The sequence below is a fragment of the Lactuca virosa genome, chromosome 9 (genome assembly GCF_052849685.1).
Source record: "Lactuca virosa cultivar CGN04683 chromosome 9, Lactuca_virosa_CGN04683_v6, whole genome shotgun sequence".
In the NCBI taxonomy this organism is placed as follows: Eukaryota; Viridiplantae; Streptophyta; class Magnoliopsida; order Asterales; family Asteraceae; genus Lactuca; species Lactuca virosa.
In genome coordinates, this window is record NC_136434.1 from 195,499,877 (window position 1) to 195,514,299 (window position 14,423).

Below are 14,423 nucleotides of genomic sequence, written 5' to 3' on the forward strand. Positions count from 1 at the left end.
AGCGAACATTTCTCCATGGTTTGGATGTCTCATTTCCTCATCATCAGACCTGGATGACCAAATCAGATAAGTTCCATCATTTTCATCTCATCCCTTCGCCATCAAAGAAAGTCCCTTGGTTCGAGCCTTCACCTCCTCAATTTACCCAGCAGAGTATGCTTCATCTATCACCCTCTCTTTCTTCTCCTCCTTCTTTCGCAGCATGTAATCTTTGGCCAAGTGATTCAAACCATTGCAATAGATGCAATCATATCCTAAATCGCCTTTGAGCTTTAATGACTTCTTCTCAATCACAGTCTTTCCTTCCTTCTTCTTCTCCTTCGACTCTACTTTCATACCTTTACCAGTTGAGCTAATTCCTTTAAATTCACTGCTCTTCTTGTACTTTGAATTTAATGGATTTTTTAAGAACTTTTTCACTTTATTGGTTGAGTAATAAGCCACCGCTTCATCCTCAGAATTCATCAAAAATCCTTCTTCTTCAAGATCCTCTTGTTCACCCGATTCGTTTTCAGAGTCCTTTCCAGTCACTTTCGACATCAAAGCCAAAGGTCCTCCTAAGCTCAACTTCCCTTCTCTAGCAATCTCATTAATCTCACTTTCATGGGCTTTCAGAACGTTGTACAAATCAGCCAAAGAATAACCATCGAAACTTTGTTGAGTTTTGATCATTAGGCTTATGTTCCTCCATTCCTTTCACATCCCCATCAAGAAAGTCAGATTGTACTCAAGAGTTAAACGAGTAACACCATAGCGAGTACACTTGAAGATCAACTCATTCAACCGGTCATATTACAACTCAATGGTTTCGCTTTCTTTCTGCTTGAACTCACCCAATTCCAACATGCACTACTTCATTGAACTTTTCTTGGTCTTCTCGCTGACCTGATATTTCTTTCTCAAGGTGTCCCAAATTTCCTTCGCTGTTTTGCAACTTTGAACATAGTTGTTTTTCTGTTTGCAAAGGAACATCAGTAGAAGAATTGTAACATACACATTCTGTTATCGTGTTATGTAACTTTAAAAGTAAATAATATTATGAAATATTATATGAATTTGAGTATTGAGTTGTAACAGATAGTTTTTACTAGAATTGAAGTAAAACTATGTTTAGAATCACTCGGAAGGTATTGGATGTCTTATGAGATTCCAATCAAAAGGAAAATATTGAAATTTAATGAAAATATAAAATTTGAAATAAGTAAAATTTTATTATTGAAAGTTGTAGATAATTTCGTTAGAAACATTTAGGCGAAAACCTCATCGAAATTTGAGTTATAACGAAGAAGTTATGACCAATCGAAGATCCGCGTCAAAACCGGCAAACACTATTTAGCGTAAAAAAGTGAGTTTTCGATAAACTACTTTTTAGCCTTAGTGATCTAAACAAAAGTCGTAGTACTCGTTAAACCGAGAATTTTCATAAAAAGAACTTCCAAATCTGATTTAGTATGAAAAAAAGTTATGATTTTTCTAAGTTTCAGAATAACAGTAGACAGCTAAAAACTCGAAATAAAGATCGAGCGATATTTAGCCGACACAACCTAAACGAGAATCAAAGATCTCGTCAATAGTAGTACAACGGTAAAAATACTGACGAAAACGGATGTCGGATGAAGAAGTTATGAATTTTTAACGGATTTTCCTGTCCCGGTCTGTTAAAAATAATATTATTAAAAATAAATTCAAAATTAGCCGACGGAGTCTAAACGAAAGTTGTAGATTATATTCTCGCCTACGCGTGCATATAAAGAACGTCAAAAACGGAACTTGTATGCGAAAGTTATGGATTTTAGAAGTTTGGGACACAAAAATCGAGAAAATCCCAAAATCCGAGAAAAATCGCATGGTAAGAGTTCGGCCACGTCACCTCGCATGCGAGCCTGCCCCGTGTCCGATGCCGATGAGACATCCGAAGCAGCTGCAGACGCTTGTCGGACGCGTGTCGCCGAACCTCGCACCCGAAGACGCGGTCCAATCCGAGATCGCTACCTGCCCTCGCCTCGCATACGATGCCTGGCCCCCTTCGCATGCGACGCGTGTCTCCTTCTCATCCGTCGATCTTCGGTCTCGCATACTATAAATAGGGAGGTGCGAATCCTCCCGGATATACTTTGGAAAATTGCCCATTTTCACCCCTAAATCAATATTTCTTTTCAACTTCCCCTGAAGCCCCGGGATCATACCAAACATCTGAAATACGTTCCGAAGTGCCCGAAGACCCCGAAAATTTATCTTTTCGGTTTTGAAGCTCAACCCTCGCAAGGCCCGGTTTTCAATAAAGCTCCCGGTTTTTCATCAAAGAAAGCTATTTATTAGAACGAAGTGCTACCCAAATTACTATTTTAACCCCCGATTAATTCACGGTGAGTTCAATATATAGGAACAATTGTATGTTATGTGTTATATGTGCAAGGTGCTTTCCTGTGATATTCTGGTATTGACTTTGAGTCTTTGGCCATGTAGAGCATGTCTCGTATTGATAATATACCTTTGATTATGTAGAGCATGTCTTGTATAATTTTTGGTATTGGCTTTGTGCCTTTGACCATGTAAAGCATGACTCGTATAACTTTTGATATTGGTAATGGGCTAGGTAGGGCTGAAAGCCTGTATATGCTAGCAAAATGATAATCTGAAATTGTATATGTCTTCTGTGCCATTTGGGCCGAAGCTTTATTGATGTATATCATGTATTGAAATTGTTATTTCTCATCGATTGTATATCTTTGAATCAAGTCATTGATTGATATGGAAAGTTTGTCACATGACTCACATATGCCTTTGTTGTTCCTCTTTGCTTCTGCCATATTGATGTATATATATGACATAACGTTATATTGTATCTATTATTGAACTCACTAAGCGTCATCGCTTACCCCTCTCGGTGTTTAACAATTGCAGGTAATAAGCATCCAGTATAGGAATATACTGTTAGAAGATTTTGAATAGATAATACTATTACTTTTGTAATTAGGGCTCGTGTATGTATAGAACTTTAATATCCTGGGTAATTTTGTAATATATTAAACTTAGTCGGTTTGTATCCAGTCCTTTTGTAATAAGACCATCAATTTATAATATAATATATTTATGAATATGCATGTAGCATGTTTTGGAGTAACAATGTGTCAATTATGAAAGGGGATCTTTTAAGAATCAACAGTTCCAACTTGTTCAAGACTTCCAGGATAATAGTTTCCACTTGTGATACACCTCCAGAGATCTTCATCTATCACATTGAGATAATCCTCCATACGATCAACCCACTTCTCATAGTATTTAGGAATGGGCATTGGAATCTTCGTAGATGATCCAAGCAAGTAAGAAAAACTTGACATCATGTTCATATTGAAGTTCACCATTTTTGTACGGACAAAAGTGATTTTTGATTCTGAAAAGAGATCTAATGGAAGAGTCAAATAGAAAATGATAAGGAAACACTCGATCTAACACTCGGAGTGCATAATCGAAACAAATCATTCAGTTGAAACAAGTTTTCTTAATCAATAATGCAGAAAACTTTGAATCGGGAAGAACGACTAAAACATATTGAAAAAGTATGAGAAAATTGGAATTGACTGAATGAATCATGCTCTGATACCAATTGAAGTGTTTAAGAATCGAGTAATGAAAACAAAATCAATCACTAAAAGCAATAAGAAGACATAATGTAAATAAGATTTGTTTGGCTCATTAATCGTCTGTAAGAGTACAAGAGTTCAAGGGAGAAAACGATAACGAACAGCTCTAAAAAGTTCTTCTCTACTCCTATACTTACTCTATTTATAGAGTGATATAGACACACAAAAAATGTAAGGACTAAAACATTACAGTTCGACTTCGATATGCCTTACAAATACATACACTGTGAAACTATGACTTCGCACTCTAGCAGACTTATACAAGTTTCGACTTCTTACTAAACATTTCGCACGCTATAGTTTTACTGTCTGTTTTCTTAAAACTGTCGTATCATTTGCATATGAACTTCGTTTTGGAAAATCTTTATATTTTTGGAAACAGGGGAACATGTACTATAATATTTTAATGTTTTCCTTGCTCAAAACTACTTAATACGTAATTTCAGTTTTTCATCCACATTGATCAGTATTGCAGTTTGAGCGGTTTGATTTGTTTGACAGCTTACACATTTTGGAAGTAAGGTATCATTTGACATCTTATAATATTTGAAATAAAGTCATTTATTTTACATTAGATGCACTAAAACTAAATGAGTTAGATTACAAACAGATTTACGGTAATTTAGTCATTCGTAGTTTATGCCCTAAATTCCAGGATGTCACATTTGATATATGTCTTAAAAACCTCACAAACATTCTTTGAAGATGTATTGAAACTGACTTGGTCTTAAACTTTGAAAAACGTCATTTTATGGTCAACAAAGGTCTGATTTTGGTTCATGTAGTGTCAGAAAGAAGTTTAGAAGTAGACAAAGCTAAAATAGATATTAATAAAAACTTACCCTACTTGAAGAGTCTTTGGGAAGTGTGTTATTTGATTAGTCATGCATGATTTTACAGGAGGCTTATTCAATACTTTTCAAAGATCACAGTGCCCATGTGCCAGCTGCTGCAAAAAGATGGAGAGTTCGACTTTACTAAAGACTCTAAAAGGCTTTTGATTTGCTAAAAAATCTATTAACTTCAACTCCTATTATTTAGCCACCTGATCGGAGGGGAAATTTTGCTGTTGGAGTTGTATTGGGAGAAAGGAAAGATCAGGTCCCCCATGTTATTTACTACGACTCAAAAACCTTAAGCAAATTATTCAACCACGGAAAAAGAGTTGTTGTCCATTGTTTTTATGTTGGAGAAGTTCAGACAATACTTGTTGGGGATGAAAGTCATAATATTTTCTGACCACACAACCATTCAGTATCTTCTCACCAAGAAAGATTCAAAGCTAAGACTGATAAAATGGATCCTGCTGCTATAGGGATTCGACATAGAGATTAAAGACAATAGTGGGAAAGAAAATCTTGTAGCTGATCATCTGAGTCGACTCATCCCACCTGAAGACCCGACACCAATCTGTGAAACCTTTCCTGACGAGAATCTTTTATCTGTTCATAATCCAACATGGTTTTCTAATATAGTGAATTACTTGGTCTATAAAAAACTCTCTTCAGACCACACTCGAAATCAGAAAGATAAGATAAAGAAGGAGGTGAAACGATACGTTTGGTAGGAACCATATTCCTGGAAATACGGTGTTGATCAAGCTATTAGAAGATATGTGCCACAAGACGAAGTTAAATAAATTCTAAACTTTTGTTATTTTGAAGCTTGTGGAGGGCATTATGGTCTACAATGAACCACGTGCAAGGTTTTGGACATCGGTCTTTATTGGCCCTATATTTTTCAGGATTTGTTCTTGTTTTGAAAAACCTCTGACCAGTACCAAATGACCGTGTCTTTAAACTCTCGGAACCAAATGTCACTCACCCCGATTCTAGTATGTGAGATCTTTGATGTTTGGGATTTTGGGGCATAGACTTCATGGGTCTGTTTCTACCATCATTTGGGTTTGTATACATCTTGATAGCAATGGATTACATGTCAAAATGGGTTGAGGCGAAAGCTACATGTACCGATAACGTGAAGGTTGTGATTGATTTCGTTAAAACAAATATGTTTGCTAGTTTTGGAACACCAAAGGCCATCATCAGTGACCGGGGCACTCATTTCTGCAACCACACCCTCGAGGCAGTTCTCAAGAAGTATGGTGTTACGCATTGGGTGTCAACTATATATCACTCGCAAACCAAGAGGCAAGCTGAAGCTTCAAACCGATAGATCAAGGTTATCATTGAAAAAACCATAAATCCAATCAAGAAAGACTGGAGTATTCGATTGGATGATGCATTATGGGCTCAACGGACAGCGTAATGTCACCTGATCGAATAGTTTTTTGGGAAACCGTGTTGACTTCTAGTGGAATTGGAGCATCGAGCACACTAGGCTGTCAAGATGTTAAATATGAGTATGGATGAGGTTGGGTAGAAAAGAAGGTTGGATATCCAAGTGTTTGAAGAAATCCGGAATAATGCATACAAGAACGAAACGATATACAAGGAGAAAACGAAAGTTTTTCATGACAAGATGATCTCGTGAAAGGTATTTACTACCAGTCAAAAGGTACTTTTGTATCACTCTCGCTTTAGACTTATTTGCGGAAAATTAAGGTCTTGTTGGGTGGGGCCTTTTGTTGTTACTAATGTGTTTGATCATGGTGTCATAGAGATCAAGGCTATGTTTGGCGTACTAGCTGAAAATGTAGTTGTTAGATGAAAAGCTAGCTGATAGATGAAAAGGTAGCTGATAAAAAAAATGATGTTTGGTAAAACTAGTTGCAAGATATAAAATTACAGAAAATGACATTTAAAAGAATGTGTTTCTATAATTAATTAAGTGGTATATTTGGAAATTTTAAAAAGATCCTAAAAAGATAGTCTAAGTAGCTTTTTAAAAAGCTAGCTTAAAAGCTAATTTTTGGCTTGCCAAACACGACAACATAGAAAAGCTCGAAAAAAAAAGCTAGCTTATCAGCGCGCCAAACACAGCCATAAAGTGAACAAACAGGTAAAATTTTCAAGGTTAGTAGTCACCGGCTCAAACGTGTCTATGAAGGGTTCCAAGTTATGAACAAAAAAGTGACGGTTGTTGAAGTTCCAACTTACCGCAATTGAAGGAACCAAGTAACAATGTCGAGTCAACGACATTAAAAACATGCAGCTTACCGGGATGCAACCCAGGTGTTTAAAGTCTTTTTTCCCTTTTTTTAGTTTGATTTTTAGGATTTAATTAAAATGTTTTTAAAATAGAATCGTGTTTTTCAAAGCAAGGGAGCAAGAGAGGTTTCAGTATTCATTTTCTAAGATCGAAAAAAGACCTTTTTTGTAAAATTCAAATGAATTCTTCACCAAATTTCGATCGAATAAGCATGTCGAGGTTTTTTATATTGAAAAATATCGAAAAATTGGATTTTTAAAAAAATTCGATCGAATAAATGCTTTGAGGATTTTTATTCAGGAATTAAAGAAAAATAAATAAATTTTATTGCTATAGTACCAAAAATTCAATCGACAATCGAATTTCTGGTCGAATTTTTTGAAACCGTATAAATTTGAGCCTCCTTGTTGTTTGAAATCTCTCTGAAATTTGAAAACTCACTAGAAACACAACGCAATCCTTGGTTTTTGCCAGAATTACACCCGGAAGGTATTAATCTTTTTCTTTTTACTTCCTCTACACTTTTAATCTTCTAGAAACAACATTGAAAGGTTTAAAAGTGACGAGATTTTCGAATTCCATTTTGCAAATTTTTGAAAATTCTTGAACTTCTTTTTCAGATCGACACTTCGTTAGAGGAGATCAGGAGCCAAAACTTCGATCGTTTGTTCTACTCATCAAGTAGAAGAGGGTCATCGGTGCAGAATTCGAAAAAAAATAGGTGCAGTAAATTCACTGATGCTAGGTGCACAGTCTGGTATATTTGTTCTGAAACTGAAATTATTTACTTTTTGTCAAACATATATGTGCGGGTTTGCGTATCCGCTTGGGAATAATTAGATTTATGTTAGTTAAATTTTTCTTCCTTATCTGAAAAAAATCAACATCAAAGTTGTCCCAAGCTTGACTGAATAATGCCTCCCAGACCCATCGGTGTGGAAACCCCGCTGCCTAAAACCAACACTTTAATGTTGTTGTTGATGGTCGAGTTCTTGACTTAAGTTCTGAAACCGCAGTGAACTAGTATATTGTACTTAACATCGGGGAAGTCTCTATCCAACATTTTTCTCCTAATTCTGTTGTTCTTCGTGATCTTCATATATATAAGAATGTTCATGTCCTCTTTTCCAATCTTTGGTGGGAGGGATTTTTTGAGGCTTCATTATCGTACTTCTAAACTTCTAACTCAAGATTTTCTAGCAACCTTATCTGACCTTAATCATGAGGGCAATTTTACCTTTCGCTGCTTAGGTGCCAAACACCATGTTAATATCAACCATGTTTGCGCCATGGTTGATGCGCCTACTGAGCATATTTATTGTCCTCCTGACACCCGTCACCTTCGACCACATAACTTTGACAAATTTGATTTCTAGAAAACTATCTCAAGACTTGACGATTATAACCCTTCTACATCTTTAGCATCAAGTATTCTCCATCACGTTCTGAAGCTCATGTCCAGAATGATTTACAGTATTATTTTTCCTCAGTATGAAAACACCAAAGTGGGTATCGTTGAACTCGAAATCCTCTGGTGTATGATCACTTAGGAAGCCCGCCCCCATCTTGGTTATCTGATAATTTAAAAACTCAAAAAAACCTCTTGAGCTCAGAGAAGCAAGATTGTATATGGTGGTTTAGCGACTCTTATAGTTATGCAACTTTCTGACCACATACTTGATGAGTAACAGTTTATAAGGGGAGATGTGCAACAAAATCGACTAATTGTTCCTAATCTTGAGTCCATGCATATCTGTCGTTAAACCCCAAAAGGTCAAGTCTGGTTTCTTGGGCATGACTGATACTTGCAAATTTCAAATTCCTCTACTATTTCTCACTCCAACTGATCAATTCTACGAACTGGTTGTCGCTCCCAAATGTTCCTTGTGCTACTTTCCCCTATTTTTTGCACCCAAATGTGCCTTGTGCTACTTTCCCCTATTTTTTGTAGTCATGAAACCAGTATCATCACCCTTCATCTTCATGATATTCTGATGCCCCCTCGTCATCTACTATTCATCCCAACTATCAATAGGATGATCCTCTTTAGGCCATCCCTGATGACGATTATCAGCAGTATAACCTTATGCATACTGACTTTCAGGATGCACCCCACCCACCTCCACCCCCACCACCTCCTTTTGACCATACCACCCTATCACTTACTAGCATTATCTTGAGATCCGTTAGGATATTACTGGCATTCGTGAGGACATTCCTGGCATCCATCAGGATATCACTGACATCCGCATCGACACGCAACACATGAACACTAGTTTCTGGAATATTCTGACAGATTTCAATTCCTTTCAAGAGGAGGTGCTCCGCCGACTTCCGCCTCCACCTCCTCCCCAGTAGACCTTCTCTTCTCCTACCCAAGCATTAAGTATAATGCTTTATTTTAAGCTTGGGGAGGGGATTTGTAATCTTTTGTACAAAATTTTTATTTTTTCTTCATTAGTATTAATAAAAAAAAATCCAAAAATATTTTTCATTTTTGTCTTAAGTTTTTAAATAAAAAAATATCAAAACCCAAAAAATATTTTCATTTTATTTGCTTTAGTTTTCCATTATAAAAAAACAACAAAAATATTGTCTCTTTTTTTTATACATGTTTGCATCTTCATATAAAGAAAAACCAAAATGATTTTTTGTTTTATTTTATTTGAAAAAAATTTACGAGATGAGGATGCTCTTTACATTCGATAGCTCCGCGAAGGCGGAAAATGAAAGCCCTAATGGAAGTGTAGAATCAACTACCATAACTAGGGGACACAAAATACCATCATCTGAGACCTAGTTGTAGAAAATAAAAAAATTGTGTACTAAAATGCTATGCGGGCGGTTAAAAGAACCTTTATCGACAAGTCTGAACCCACATAACATGGTCCTTTTTATTGACACGCATTACGCTCACGGTAACAGAGAGCCTTATATCAGATCCACGCAGTCAAAAAGAAAAGAAGGGTATAACTGTCAAATCTGGTACCCAAGTCAAAGTTCAAGCACTTAATCGAAGATATCTCAGGAAATTCAAAAAAAGTTGATTGAAGAACTCAAGCTAAGTAGGCCTTGGAACAAGTTCCCAAGTTCCATTAGAAATAAGTGCATTGTGTTCATCTTTCATAGCGTTTAGCCAATTTGGATCTCGAAAGGCATGAGCATACGATTTTGGAAAAGGAGAAGATGACACAAAGTCGGTGTGAAGGTTAAGTTTGGTGATCGGTTTTGTGATACCTCATTTAAGACGAGTGGTCATGGAATGAGAGGGGGGAGGAATGGTGGTAGATCGATCACGAGTGGAGGACCGAGAGGAAGAAGGAGCATCCGGTGCAGTGGAAGTTGTTGTTGGAGCAACAGAAGTGGCTGTGGGAGCTGCAACGGGTGCTAATGGTTCCTGATGAACAACAGGAGGAGTGGGCCGAAAAGGGATAGACACATGAGATGGGTTATTAAACTCGTTGCGGGAATTGTCAATGTTGAGAAAATCATAGTTCGGAGAGGTATTTGGTGTAAGAGAACAAAATGGAAAAAATGACTCATCAAATGTGACATGGCGAGATATGATAATTTAGTTGGTGTGAAGGTCGAGACATCGAAAACCTTTATGGCTAGTCGTATAACCAAGGAAAATACATGGAATAGATCTTGGTTGGAGTTTGTGAGTGTTGTTTAAATGAGGGTAGCATAAGCAACCAAAGACACGAAGATGTGAGTATTGAGGTGGTTTATTAAAGAGTTTCCGATAGGGAGTGTCATTTTTTAGGGTGGTCGAGGGTAGTATATTTATAAGGTGTGTGGCCATGTGTAGGGCTTCAACCCAATATGTGGGTGGAATGTGGGCTTGAAAAAGAAGAGTACAAAAGATGTTATTAAGGGTGCGTAGCATACGTTCGGATTTACCATTTTGTTGTGAAGTGTATGGACATGAGAAATGCATGTGTATGCCATGTTGGTCACAAAGGTTGTGAAATTGGTTATTGTCAAATTCTTTGCCATTGTCACATTGGAAAATTTGAATTTCAGTTCGAAATTGGTTGTGAATATATGTGCAAAAAAGAAGAAATTTAGATATGACTTCAGATTTCTTTCTAAGAGGATACACCCATACAAAATGAGAAAACTGATCAAGAAAATGACATAATATTTAATACCACTATAAATTTCAAAAGGTGAAGTCCAAACATCAGAGTGAATAACTTGAAATGGAAACAAAGCTTCAGTTTATGATATATCAAAAGAAAAACGAACATGCTTGCGAAGTTGACAAGCATGACACAGTAATGGAGAATCTGGCTTATTACATGAAATAGCTTTATTAGAAAGTAGAAGTTTAAAAAAAGGAGCGCCAGGGTGACCAAGTCGTTGATTCCATGTCAAAGAGATGATGGAGATGAAGGCTTGAGGAGTGGGATTGGTAACTGGAAAAGGTCACCCGTGCTATCACATGTAATAAGCATTTGTTTGGTCCGAAAATCCTTCATAAAAAAACCAAATTCATCAAATTCAATGGAACACTTATTATTTGGAGTAAATTTACGGACATAAATAAGGTTTTTAATAATTTGAGGGGTAATGAGAATATTTTTGAGATAGAGGGTACGGAAAGGATTGTAATGAAGAATAGAGTGACCAGTTTTGGTGACCGGGATTCGAGATCCATTACCGACTAAAACAGAAAAATTTGAATTAACGCACGTATTGCTAAAAGACTTGAGGATACCTGTGTCGTTGTGAAGGTGAGCGGTAGCCCCGGTGTCTATATACCAATCCGCATTGCTTGGGTCTTGTAGACTCATGGTATTAAATGCTTGAGGTAAATTGGTGGTTTGATAAAATGATGGATACTTGAAGAATTACATTTATTGAGGTGGGTATGTAGGCTGACCAGTAGCGAGAAGAGCATGTGGTTGGGCCTACTGAGATTGAGCCCAAGGTTGTTGGGTCGGTGTGCTGCTGATGGGCCATTGTGGTAGCTGTTGATGTGGGCCAAAATTAACGGACGAAGGAGAAGCAGTCCATGGGGCCGTGTTAACTGGATCGGGAAGTATACCACGTTGAGGAATTGGAAAATACACCGGCCAAGGAGTCTGCCCTCCCCAGCCAGCGTGTTGTTGAGGATTTCTTCCATTACCGCCTGACCGACCTCTCCCCCTACCGGAGCGACCACCTCTGCCACCCCCACGGTGGTTCCGACCATCACCTCTACCATAATTTTGAGAGTCACGGTTTGGGGGATGTGACTGGTGTAAAGCGTGAAGAACAGTCGAGGAGGAAGGGTTGTCTTGAATGAGAGGATTAAGTGACTGAGATTGTTCTTTTTTCATGATGCGTTCTTCTAAAGTAAGCTTCGATCTCATATGGAGAAACGTGGGGAAGGGAGATGTGTGGCGGATAGTAAGGGCAATATGGGCATATTTAGATGACAAGCCATTAATTGTATATATAACTAGATTTCTTTCATCAATAGGTGATCCAATATTGGTGAGCAGATCCGAAAGTGATTTCACTTTAGAGCAATATTCAAGGATTAGTTGGTTACCGATGGAGAGGTGGCGCAGTTCATCATCAAGTTCGATGATCTTGGTCTCTTTATTTTCGTGAAAAAGATCTTGAATAGTCTGCCATACATCAGTTGCAGTGGAGTCTGGTTTAAGAACCGATTGAAGCACTGTTTGAGAGAGAGTTCCATACAACTACTGCTTTACAATATTATCCACTTCAATCCACTTTGGATCTTCAGGGTTGGAATCTGTACCAGTGAGGTGATCATACACAAAATATCCAAGACAATGAGTCTTGAATAACTCTTTCCATGAGTCGTAGTTAATCCTGTCGAGATCAAGAATAAGGGGCACGCAAGACTTTATGTTGGTGCAACCATAAATACGATCGGTGGGGTTTGATTTTAGATTGTTGTCTGCATCGTCAGACATGATGGAGGGAACTGAGAGAAAGAAGAAACGAGTGAAGATGGAAGGAATACGACTTAGGTATAGGATCGACTTAGGTTTAAGTCTCTGATACCATGTACGATCAGTATTTTCCCATAAATCGCCGTATAGCCATTCCATTGATATAAATATACATAATACAATAAAGGAATAGGTTACAATGTAAATGGGCTCTCTAATACAATATGGGCTACGAATATAACATATACGAATACATAAATGTACGCTAACAAAGTTTAATCAAATCAAGATCAACGATGGCAATTTTGGCACAAGAAGAATTGTGTGATATGATATTTGTCGTTCTCGAAAAAGTGAAAGCATGGAGCTGGGCTCCTACGGGTGTTGGCCCACTGCTTTGCCGAAAACAGATTTGGTTGTGTCAGGTTCTTAAGGATACAGCGATTCTGGTTTTTGACTATCTAGTCTTGAGGACATGAGACTCTGAATTGTGTTATTTTCGCTTGTAAGGCTAATTGTGGTATAAAGTTTAAATAAAAGTCATGTTCGGTTTATTGGGTTACACTGTCACGAGTCTTCCTAACTTTGGGAGTCTGTGATACATGGAAGGTATTAGGATGGTCGCCTAGGTAGTGATTAAATTAGAGCTTCCTCCGTGTAGAGTCTGACTGCAAAATAGAAAAATAAAAAAAATAAAAAGAAAAGAAAAAGAAAAAAAAGTAGAGTTTTTGTTTATTTTATTCTTTGTTTATTTTTCCCCTTCTTTCATACATACTTTTATTCCTCGTTTATTTATTGTTTGTGACAATTATTAAGGTTTCCCTTTTAGGTTGTTAGTTTCGTCTAGATTATTTCCTCACTATCTTTTTTCCTCACAACTGTTTCCGATGCCTATTTTTTGCTTACTCGAGGACTAGTAAGGTCTAAGCTTGTGGAGGTTTGTTAGATGCATTTTATATGCATCTATTAACAATTCTTTGTCATTATCTTCTTATAAAATGCTAACTATTTTCCTTATTTTACTATAAATTGTGTATTACTCTTTATGCTTGCAGAATGCCCATACTACTCACTTTTGTTATGATGTTCAGGGAAAATTAGCAAGGATTAAGAATACGACACATTAAGGATGCATGTGATGGAGCATTGGAGCCAAATTGGAGCTTGGAACTTGTGAATGATGCTGAGGAATGCTTGAAAACTGCTTTAATCAAGGAAAAATAGACATTTCGGTCAAAATACAAGAAATTCGATCGACTTATACAAAAATTCGATCGAATAAATGTTTTGAAGTAAAATCAGCTCGATTTAAGTCAAAGAAAAGAAAAGCCAAAATATTTGATCGAATTTTCCTAAGAAATTCAATCGAATAAATGTTTTGAGGTTCAAAAATTTCAAAAAATCAATAAATGCCTAATTCGAGCCAAAATTCAATCACATTCAAAAGAAATTCAATCATGCCTCAAAAAATTCGATCGAATTTGTAACCGTGTTATTTCTGGATGTATAAATAAGCCTTCTTAAAATTCCTGCAACCCTAACTTTCGACCAGAGGCGATTCTAAGGTGTATAGAAGCGATTTTCTGAGGCTTTTGAGTGCCAAACGGAGATCCGAAGAACACGATTTGATCTTTACCATCTGTTTAATAAGATTAGGCATCTAGAACTTAATTTCATCTTTACTGAATCGTTTTTAGCCATGTCAGGCAAAAACCCTAGATTTCAGTTTCGCAAACGACTCGACTTTTCATGG